We start from the raw sequence: 8929 nt of genomic DNA on the forward strand, positions 1-8929 counted from the left end.
AAATGTTTGTTTGTTTGAATGTGGTAGAGTAGTAAAAATATCTCTCTATAGAGATAAGCTATGTCTGTCTACTGTATAAAAGATTTGACTTTAGCTGGCTTGTATGAGGCCCAAGCTTGAGGCTTTTTGATTGATTAATTAATTATTATTGACTCTGGGAGATGACTCCACTGGGGATTAATTACAGGGTATTTTTGGTGTTCTGTACAAAGCCCAGAATTGAGGCTGACTCTACTTAGGGAGACTCTATTTATGTGCCTTGTACAAAGCCCAAGGTTGTGGCTAACTGCTGAGGATAATTGAATGAATGACTCTATTTTATGTGCCTTGTTCAAAGCCCAAGGTTGTGGCTAACTCTAGTTAGGGAAAACATTATTTTCTGCCTTGTACAAAGCCCAAGGTTGTGGCAGACTCTTAAATAAACTGAGTATGGATGACTCTATGGGGAAAAGATCCTAGGTGTTAGGAATCTTTGACACATGAAAATATGGTTTATCTGCCTTGTACAAAGCCCAAGGTTGTGGCTACTGAGTGATGAAGAACTCACTGGGGAGACTCTATTATCTGCCTTGTACAATGCCCAAGGTTGAGGCTGACTCTTGACAGGGGAGTTTTATTGTTTGGTGCCTTGTATGAAGCCCAAGGTTGAGGCTAACTATTTTTGTTGGTTTTGACTCTACTGAGGAGATTTTATTTATTGAAAGACTGTTTTTCTTTGGAAGCTAACCCTTTCCAGGGATTTTGACTCAGCTGGAGAAATTATTTGGTAAAAGACTGACTTTATCATGTTTTTTGGAGGCTGACCCTTTCCAGGGGTTTTGACTCTTTTGGGGAAATTATCTCCTAAGAGAATGAATATTTGGTTTTGAAAGACTGATATTGGAGGCTAACCCTTTCCAGGGGTTTTGCTGAAATGGAGGTTGATTTTTAATTGACTTTGGAGGCTAACCCTTTCCAGGGAATTCTATTAAAAATGAAAGAATGTGTGGAAGCTAACCCTTTCCAGGGATTTATATTAAAATGAATGGCAGAAAGATTATCTAATGGAGACTTCTTGTTTAAAGCCCAAGATGAAGGCTGACACATGCTGAGGATAAGCAAATATGGATCCTAGACTCTGTTAAGGAAGATTGATGAAGATAAGGGTGACAGAGACTGTCCATGTCTCTCATTCCAAAAGGTGTACTCAATGCAAAATTGAGACAAACTTGGCTTGTTAAAAGTCTGGTTTAAATTGGAAGAAACTCACCAGGGTAGGCTAAAAGGTGACTAAAGACCTGTTCCTATGTTTATAAGAAACCTGATGGGTCCTTGTATACAAGCTCAAGAGGAAGCTGGAAATGCTTTTAAGAAGCCTGTGGGTCCTTGTACAAAGCCCAAGAGGAGGCTAATCGAGGGTCCTTGTTATAGCACAAGAGAAAGCTATGTAGTTTTGAACTTATTTTGGCTCTAAGCAAATGGGTAAGAGGTTTCACCGGGAATAATTCCTCTTTGGGTGGATGTGTCCTATTTTTTTGGATTCTAAGGTTTTTACCAAGATGTTTCACCGGGAATAATTCATCTTGGGGGTTTGAACTACAGATCTCTAATTAGGAAAGAGCCTTCACCGGGAAGACATTCTCAATCCTAGGTCATATTCCTATAATATATATATATAGTTTAACTGTCCTAAGGTTTATACTCAAACGTAGTTCTAAACTAATATATATGCACAATTTATATTTGACAGTAATTTAAATAAAGACTGTAAATTGAAAGCTTGTAAAGCCTAACCTGGATGGAGTGGAGGCCTTTGAAGAAGTGTGTACAGAGCCTTTACCAGCAATTGATGGATAACAGTTGAATATATATATGATAAACAGTTAATGGTTTTTGAAAACAGAAGAAGTGAAGATGGACAAAGGTCACATAGGTATCTGAAGAGTTTCACCGGGAATAATGCCCTTCAAATACCAGAAGAATGTTTTGAAAACAGAAAGAAGATTTTGAAAATACAGTTTTGAAAACAAGCTAAGAAGAGAAGGTTTTTGGGACTTACACTCTATTAGAGGCCCAGTACTTTACAGTACTGGTGTAAAAGCAATTTGAAAAATGATTTGGAATGATACAAGGTTTTGTTGTTTGAAAACCCTAATCATTTGATTTATTCGGAGATTGAAAACAGTTTTGAAAATTGACAAAAGTCAACTTAATTAAGGTAAAAATAAAGGCTTTTAACTAATTAAGACCTAAACAATTAGGGTTTTATCATAAAATTATTTACAAAGTGATTAGGTTAAAATAAAGTGACAATATATATTTAAAGTATTTAAGAAAACACTTAAAAACATACTATTTTAAACCTAATTAAAATACATGAAATAAATAATATTTTTATGATTTTTTTGACTATTCACAAAATAGATATATTAAATAATAGGTGTATGAAAAATGAAGTGAAAATGATTTAATTTGATAGGTGAATTAATTGTGTGAAGTTGTGAAGAAAATAGGTGTGACAAGTGATAAAAAATTAGGAATGTCTCCACCAAGGCTTGAACTCACGCCCTTTAGGTCACATACCCAAAACCAAACCACTGGGCCAGCGCGCGCATGGTGATAGTGATACACATCCAACACATTATATTTTCAGATAAACGTGTAAATCATGAAAAAAATAAAAGGAATAAAAAGTCTGGGGCGAGGGGGATTCGAACCCCAGACTTGAGGCATGAGGAGACTAAGAGTGCATGTGAGGCCACTAGGGCAAACGATGTATTCGTTTAAAACACGCTTTCAGTTAAATATATTTTAAACCCTCCCCTGAGAATCCAAAAATGGCGCCACCCACCATCTTCATCTTCAACCTCAAGCTCTTCAAATTTGAACTTTTGAACTTACTCGTTTCTCAACCAAACGTGATGATGTAAAGATGAATTTCACTCCAAATTTCCTCACGAATCTAAATATGTAACTAATATCTATTTATATTAACTACATCTAACTAATTTACCAGAAATCGTGAAGAACCCTAAATTTTAAAAATCAAATTAAATGACTATACTGAAAGATAAATGAATGATGATAGAGGGTTTTCAATCCTCTGATGATGCTGAACAAGATAGAATCGAGCTTTATCACAAAGAGTGCTTAAATTAAAGAGGTGAGGTTCAGAAACTTACCTCTGAAAATGGAGGTCGTGAGGATGATAGAGAGCACCTGGGCTTGAATGAATGATCTCAATAGCTTCCCTGAGACTCAATGATGCTAACTGAATGCTTATTGGAGCTTGAATCCTCCTGAATTGCTCTATGGACCTCCCTCGATTTCAGCTTCAAATAGACATGGAGGTTGTTGAATTTGGAGTTACAGATGAGCTGCAGCCATCTGGTTAGCTTCACTATGACCTGAGGAGTGTGCCTGGATGATTGGCTTGGCTTGAAACCTCCTGAATTGTTCTGTGGTCCTCCAACTGCAAGTGCTCCAAATGAGAGGTGGAGATGATGATTCTCCACGCCCAGCAGTGTTCCAGAGGTTTGGATCACCTCCAAATGCCTCCCTCAATGTGTTTGAATACTTATTTTCAAAGAGAGAGCTTTGGTTTGAAGAATCCGAGTCTTCTTGCCAAAGGACCTTTGAAAAAACTAAGTATGAAGAAAGAAAAGAGAAAGCAAGAATTCTGTTGCTTTGGTGTGTTTTTTGAATGAGAATGAGGCCTCTATTTATAGGCAATTGGTTCAGTACTGATTGAGAGAGTGAGCTTGCTTAATGAAAGAAGTTTGGTTTCTTAAGCATGAAGGAAGTTTGCAAATATCTCTTATGCAATGATGAGAATTTTGATTCCATTTGATCAATCCCCTAGCCCTCGATTTTGCTTGATCTTAGGGGACAATTCTGAGCCAGAAATGAGCTCTAATTGGTTGGTGAGAAGATTCCTTGGGTGATTCATCAATTTGCCATAAATTCACAAATGTAATCATTACATAATCACATGTTCTTGTTTTTAGAATCTTCTTCAATCCTTATGGCATGGTGAAAATGAATGCATGGCATTGTTTCAGATATGTTATGGGTCGTGTAGCATCCATAATTGAGGTCATGTGCACAAAATTTCAAAGTTCAAAAATGATGCATGACCTATAATTTTACTTCATGAGGCCAACTTTGAACAAGCATAACTCTTAGCTCAAATTGAATTTGGAGAAGGTTGAACACAATTTGGAAAGCCCTAAACATCTACTTCAAATCATTAGTTTATGTCTTCTTCAGAATCATTTGGGAAATTTGTGAAAAATGAGCCCAAAGTTGGATGAAAACTAGGTTAAAACACTTAGAAAATTTTCTAAGTGTTTATGACCTAAAACTTCAAAATTTTCAAAACCCTTAAATGGTTGATCTTTTGAAAAAAGTTCTTATGTGAGATGTTGTTTTATTTTGCAAGATCTACAACTTTCATGTTGGAAGTTTTTTGAGTTGTGTAGGTGAAATTTTGAGTTCTCACCATGCCCTCAAAAACCCTAATTCCCGACTTTTTGCTCCTTGATGAATTTCTTTGAATTTCTTTGGTCAAATGGCTTTGACATCCATATATTGATGAATTGATCTTTGAAAGTCATTTTTTGACCAAAAACCTTAAAAGTCAATGATGATCCCACACAGTTGACTTTTCCTGACAAAGTGAATTTTTGGGCTTTTGTGTAGAAACAAGATCTTTTCCTCAAATGAATGCTGTAAATGGATTATATTGAGGTAGTAGAGATTCTTGAATCATGTCTTGAGTTTTGGATCCATGCCCTGATTAAAAGTCAACTATCTTGGTGAATTAGGTCAAAAACCCTAATTGTCGACCAGAGGACAATGATGAGTGTAGACTTTGAATTGAGGTGTAATGTCCAGTGGATCTTGTCATAAGAGTTATTTGAAGATGATTACTGTCTTTGAATGATCCCCTGGGGCTTCTTAGGGTTTCCCAAAGGTGATCCCTGATTTTAGTCCTTGATAGGCTCCAAACCCTAGTCTGTTGATCTGAGTAATCCTGTACTTAGATGACTGGGTGTCTTAATCAATCATAGGTGTAATAATGAGGCTTTTGAGTCTCATGATTGTATTAGAGACTAATCCCTCTATTGATTGATCCTTTGCCTGAGTTTTCTTGTCTTTGAACACCCTCGATTGAATGCCAGACTGCCCTGGGTACTTACTTTGACTTGATGAAAATCCTGAAGATATGTCATCTCAGGGGGGTCAAAAATTAGGGTATGACAGATGCCCCTATTTAAGTTTCTTTTATCTGGAGGGAGAGAGATTGAGATCTCGATCTCTCCTGCGTAAAAGAGACTTAAATATCAAAGAATGCCCGAATTTTGGGCGCTCCTGAGATGATAAAATCTTTGCATGATTTGATCCCGTTGTCGCACTTGGCGGGGGATGAGGAGACAAACTCCTGTAGAAATACTTGATGTGGATTCTGGAGAATGGATGGCAGTGTAGGATGCGCAATCCATCTTCTTTAACTAAGTGTTGACACTTAGAAAAAGGCAAACAACCTCCCCCTTGTTTCGGATGTCCATATCTCGAAACTGGTCTCAGTTGCGTTTGGACAATATCTCAGATAAAGAGAAAATCTCCAAAAGTCTGTTTCCTCATCAAACTTCTTACCAGCGCTTGGAGGTAAGATGCCATTTGACGGCTGTAGAGAAACTTCAAAGGTTTGTTTCCTCGTCAAACTTCTTACCATCGCTTGGAGGTAAGATGCCATTTGACGGCTGTAGAGAAACTTCAAAGGTTTGTTTCCTCGTCAAACTTCTTACCATCGCTTGGAGGTAAGATGCCATTTGACGGCTGTAAAGAAACTTCAAAGGTTTGTTTCCTCGTCAAACTTCTTACCAGCGCTAGGAGGTAAGATGCCATTTAATGGCAGTAAAGAAACTTCACCATCTTCCCTTTTGACTTGACGTCTTTGAAAGAATGTCATATGGCCTCATGATCTTTTGAGGGGCTAATGACTTTGTTTGAAGGCGGACGAACTGTTTTCGGGGTGAAAACTGCCATTCGTCAACTGATGCCGGGGGAATCAACAAACTGTTTTCCTAAGAGGAAAACTGCCATTCATCGACTCTGTGGGGAGTTAAACATCCCAGAAACAGACAAAATGTTTGAAGAAACTGCCATTTGTCGATCTCTTGAGTATTTAACAGACAAACTGTCTTTTCTTGGGAAAAGACTGCCATTTGCCAATTGCTAGGGGAACAAACTGTCTTCTGCCGGGGAAGACTGCCATTTGTTGACCCTGTCATGAAAGAAAGTGAGCAAACTGTCTTCTGCTGAAAGAGACTGCCATTTGCTGACTTTGTTATGATAGAAAGTGAGCAAACTGTCTTCTGCTGAAAGAGACTTCCATTTGCTGACTCTGTTATGATAAGAAGTGAGCAAACTGTCTTCTGATGAAAGAGACTGCTATTTGCCGACTTTGTTGTGATAGAAAGTGAGCAAACTGTCTTCTGATGAAAGAGACTGCCATTTGCTGACTTTGTTGGGGAATCTGAACTATCTTATGGACGAAGACCATCATTCGCTGACTCCGCTGGCGAATCATTTGTCGATCTGCTGGCAGATTTCCTGAATTATTTTCTTTGACGAAAAAGTGGCATCTTTCGACCTTGCTGGGGAAATACCAAACCTGTAGGGAAATCCAAAATGCGAAGCAGACTATCTTATCTGAAGAAGACTGTTGAATGTCGCTCTGCAGGAGAATCTCGGCTGAGGAATTCCAAAAGTGAACAAACTATCTCCTTGAGGGAGACTACCATTTGTTGACTTGCTTGGTGAGATCCTTGTGTATGAACTGTCGTTTCGAAGGAAAAAGTTTCTCCGGAACTCGCAGGGGAAACTTGAGTTCATGCCTCAATGACTTAGGCATTCACAGGATCAAAGCCTGATTCGGCTATGCAATTATGATGTAATGTATGCATGAATATTATGACAATGATAAAATGTAAAGTGAATGTGAATAGAATTGTCGCGGATGTAAAATCCTAAGATACGACTTGAATTCTTGTTGATCAGAAGATGTCCTCTTCTTGTAGTTCGAACTCTGTTGGGAATATCTGGTTATCAGTTGTCCGCTGTCCGAAGTGAGTAATACGAATTGAAGTGAAGATCCGTCATCGGGAGATGTTCGCAAAGCGACCTGATGGGGAAATATTGGTTCCCGGAGTCTCAACCGTTCTCGGAGCAACTGTTTGCATTCTTCCTATTGTTTGTAAACCTTAGAAAGAAATTTCACCTTTATTTTTGCAAGTAAATTCATTTTATTTTATGAAAACATTTGTTTCAAGAAAATGACTGTTTAAATTTAAAATGCATTTCAAGAAACTGAAAAAGACTAGATTGCAAAGGAAAAGCACAAGGCTCAAATTATTATATATGGAATGGTAATCAGCCAAATGCTTGATTCCATGGAGTATTTACAAAGTTGGAAATTGGTAATTTTTGGGAAAAGGGCTACGATGAAACGTGACGACCGTTATCTTTCCCTTCCACTCCGAGTTGCGCTGTATTTGTGCTTCGTAGAAGATGACCTACTGCTGATGAATACTCCGCTATGGATTTTGAATGATCAAGTTTGTCCTGAACACAGTTACTTGCCATATATCCCTAACTTTTGCGTAAACTACCCCTTTCGGGTTTTAAGTCTACCGGGATTGATTATTTATTTTTTTATGTCTCTAACTTTTGCCTGAATCGCCCTTTCGGGTTTTCGATTCACCGAGACGCTCTTTTTTGCCTAAGCCGCTCTTTGCGAGTTTTCAACTTAGCGAGCTGTTCTTTTAATTATTTAGGCGAAGTATTTCTTGACTGCGTCGACGTTCACAGGACGGGTGAATTCTTCTCCATCCATAGTCGTGAGTATTAAGGCTCCTCCTGAGAAAGCTCTCTTGACCACGTAGGGGCCGTCATAATTGGGAGTCCATTTCCCTCTCGAATCTGTGAGAAAAGATTGAATCTTTTTGAGTACAAGGTCGCCTCCTTTGATTGTGCGAGGTCGAACCTTTTTGTCGAAAGCTTTCTTCATTCTTTGTTGATATAGCTGTCCGTGGCATAAAGCTGTCATGTGCTTTTCTTCGATTAAGTTCAATTCATCGAATCTGCTTTGACACCACTCGGCTTCTGTTAATTTTGCTTCCATCAAGACTCTCATTGATGGAATCTCAACCTCTATTGGTAGGACTGCCTCCATGCCATATACAAGGGAGAAAGGAGTTGCTCCAGTCGAAGTACGTACTGATGTACGGTAACCATGAAGAGCATACGGGAGCATTTCATGCCAATCTTTGTAAGTGATGACCATCTTCTGAATGATTTTCTTGATGTTTTTGTTAGCTGCTTCTACAGCTTCATTCATCTTTGGTCTGTAAGGAGATGAGTTGTGATGTTCGATCTTGAATTCTTCACAAAGCTCCTTCATCATTTTGTTATTCAAATTTGACCCATTGTCAGTGATTATCTTGCTAGGAATGCCGTAGCGACAGATGATGTGATTCTTGATAAACCTGACGACAACTTGTCTTGTAACGTTTGCATATGAAGCTGCTTCAACCCATTTGGTAAAATAGTCTATAGCTACCAAGATGAAGCGATGTCCGTTGGACGCTTTTGGTTCGATCATTCCAATCATGTCGATTCCCCACATGGAGAAAGGCCAAGGGGAAGAGAGTATGTTGAGAAGAGATGGTGGCACATGAATTCTATCGGCGTAGATCTGGCATTTGTGACACCTCTTTGCGTACTGGTAGCAATCTGACTCCATCGTCAGCCAATAATATCCTGCTCTCAGTATTTTCCTTGTCATGGTGTGTCCATTGGTGTGAGTACCAAAGGAACCTTCATGTATTTCTCTCATGAGTATTTCTGCTTCTTTTCTGTCAACGCATCTGAGCAGAACCATGTC

The sequence above is a fragment of the Vicia villosa genome, linkage group LG4, assembly GCF_029867415.1.
Source record: "Vicia villosa cultivar HV-30 ecotype Madison, WI linkage group LG4, Vvil1.0, whole genome shotgun sequence".
Lineage (NCBI taxonomy): Eukaryota > Viridiplantae > Streptophyta > Magnoliopsida > Fabales > Fabaceae > Vicia > Vicia villosa.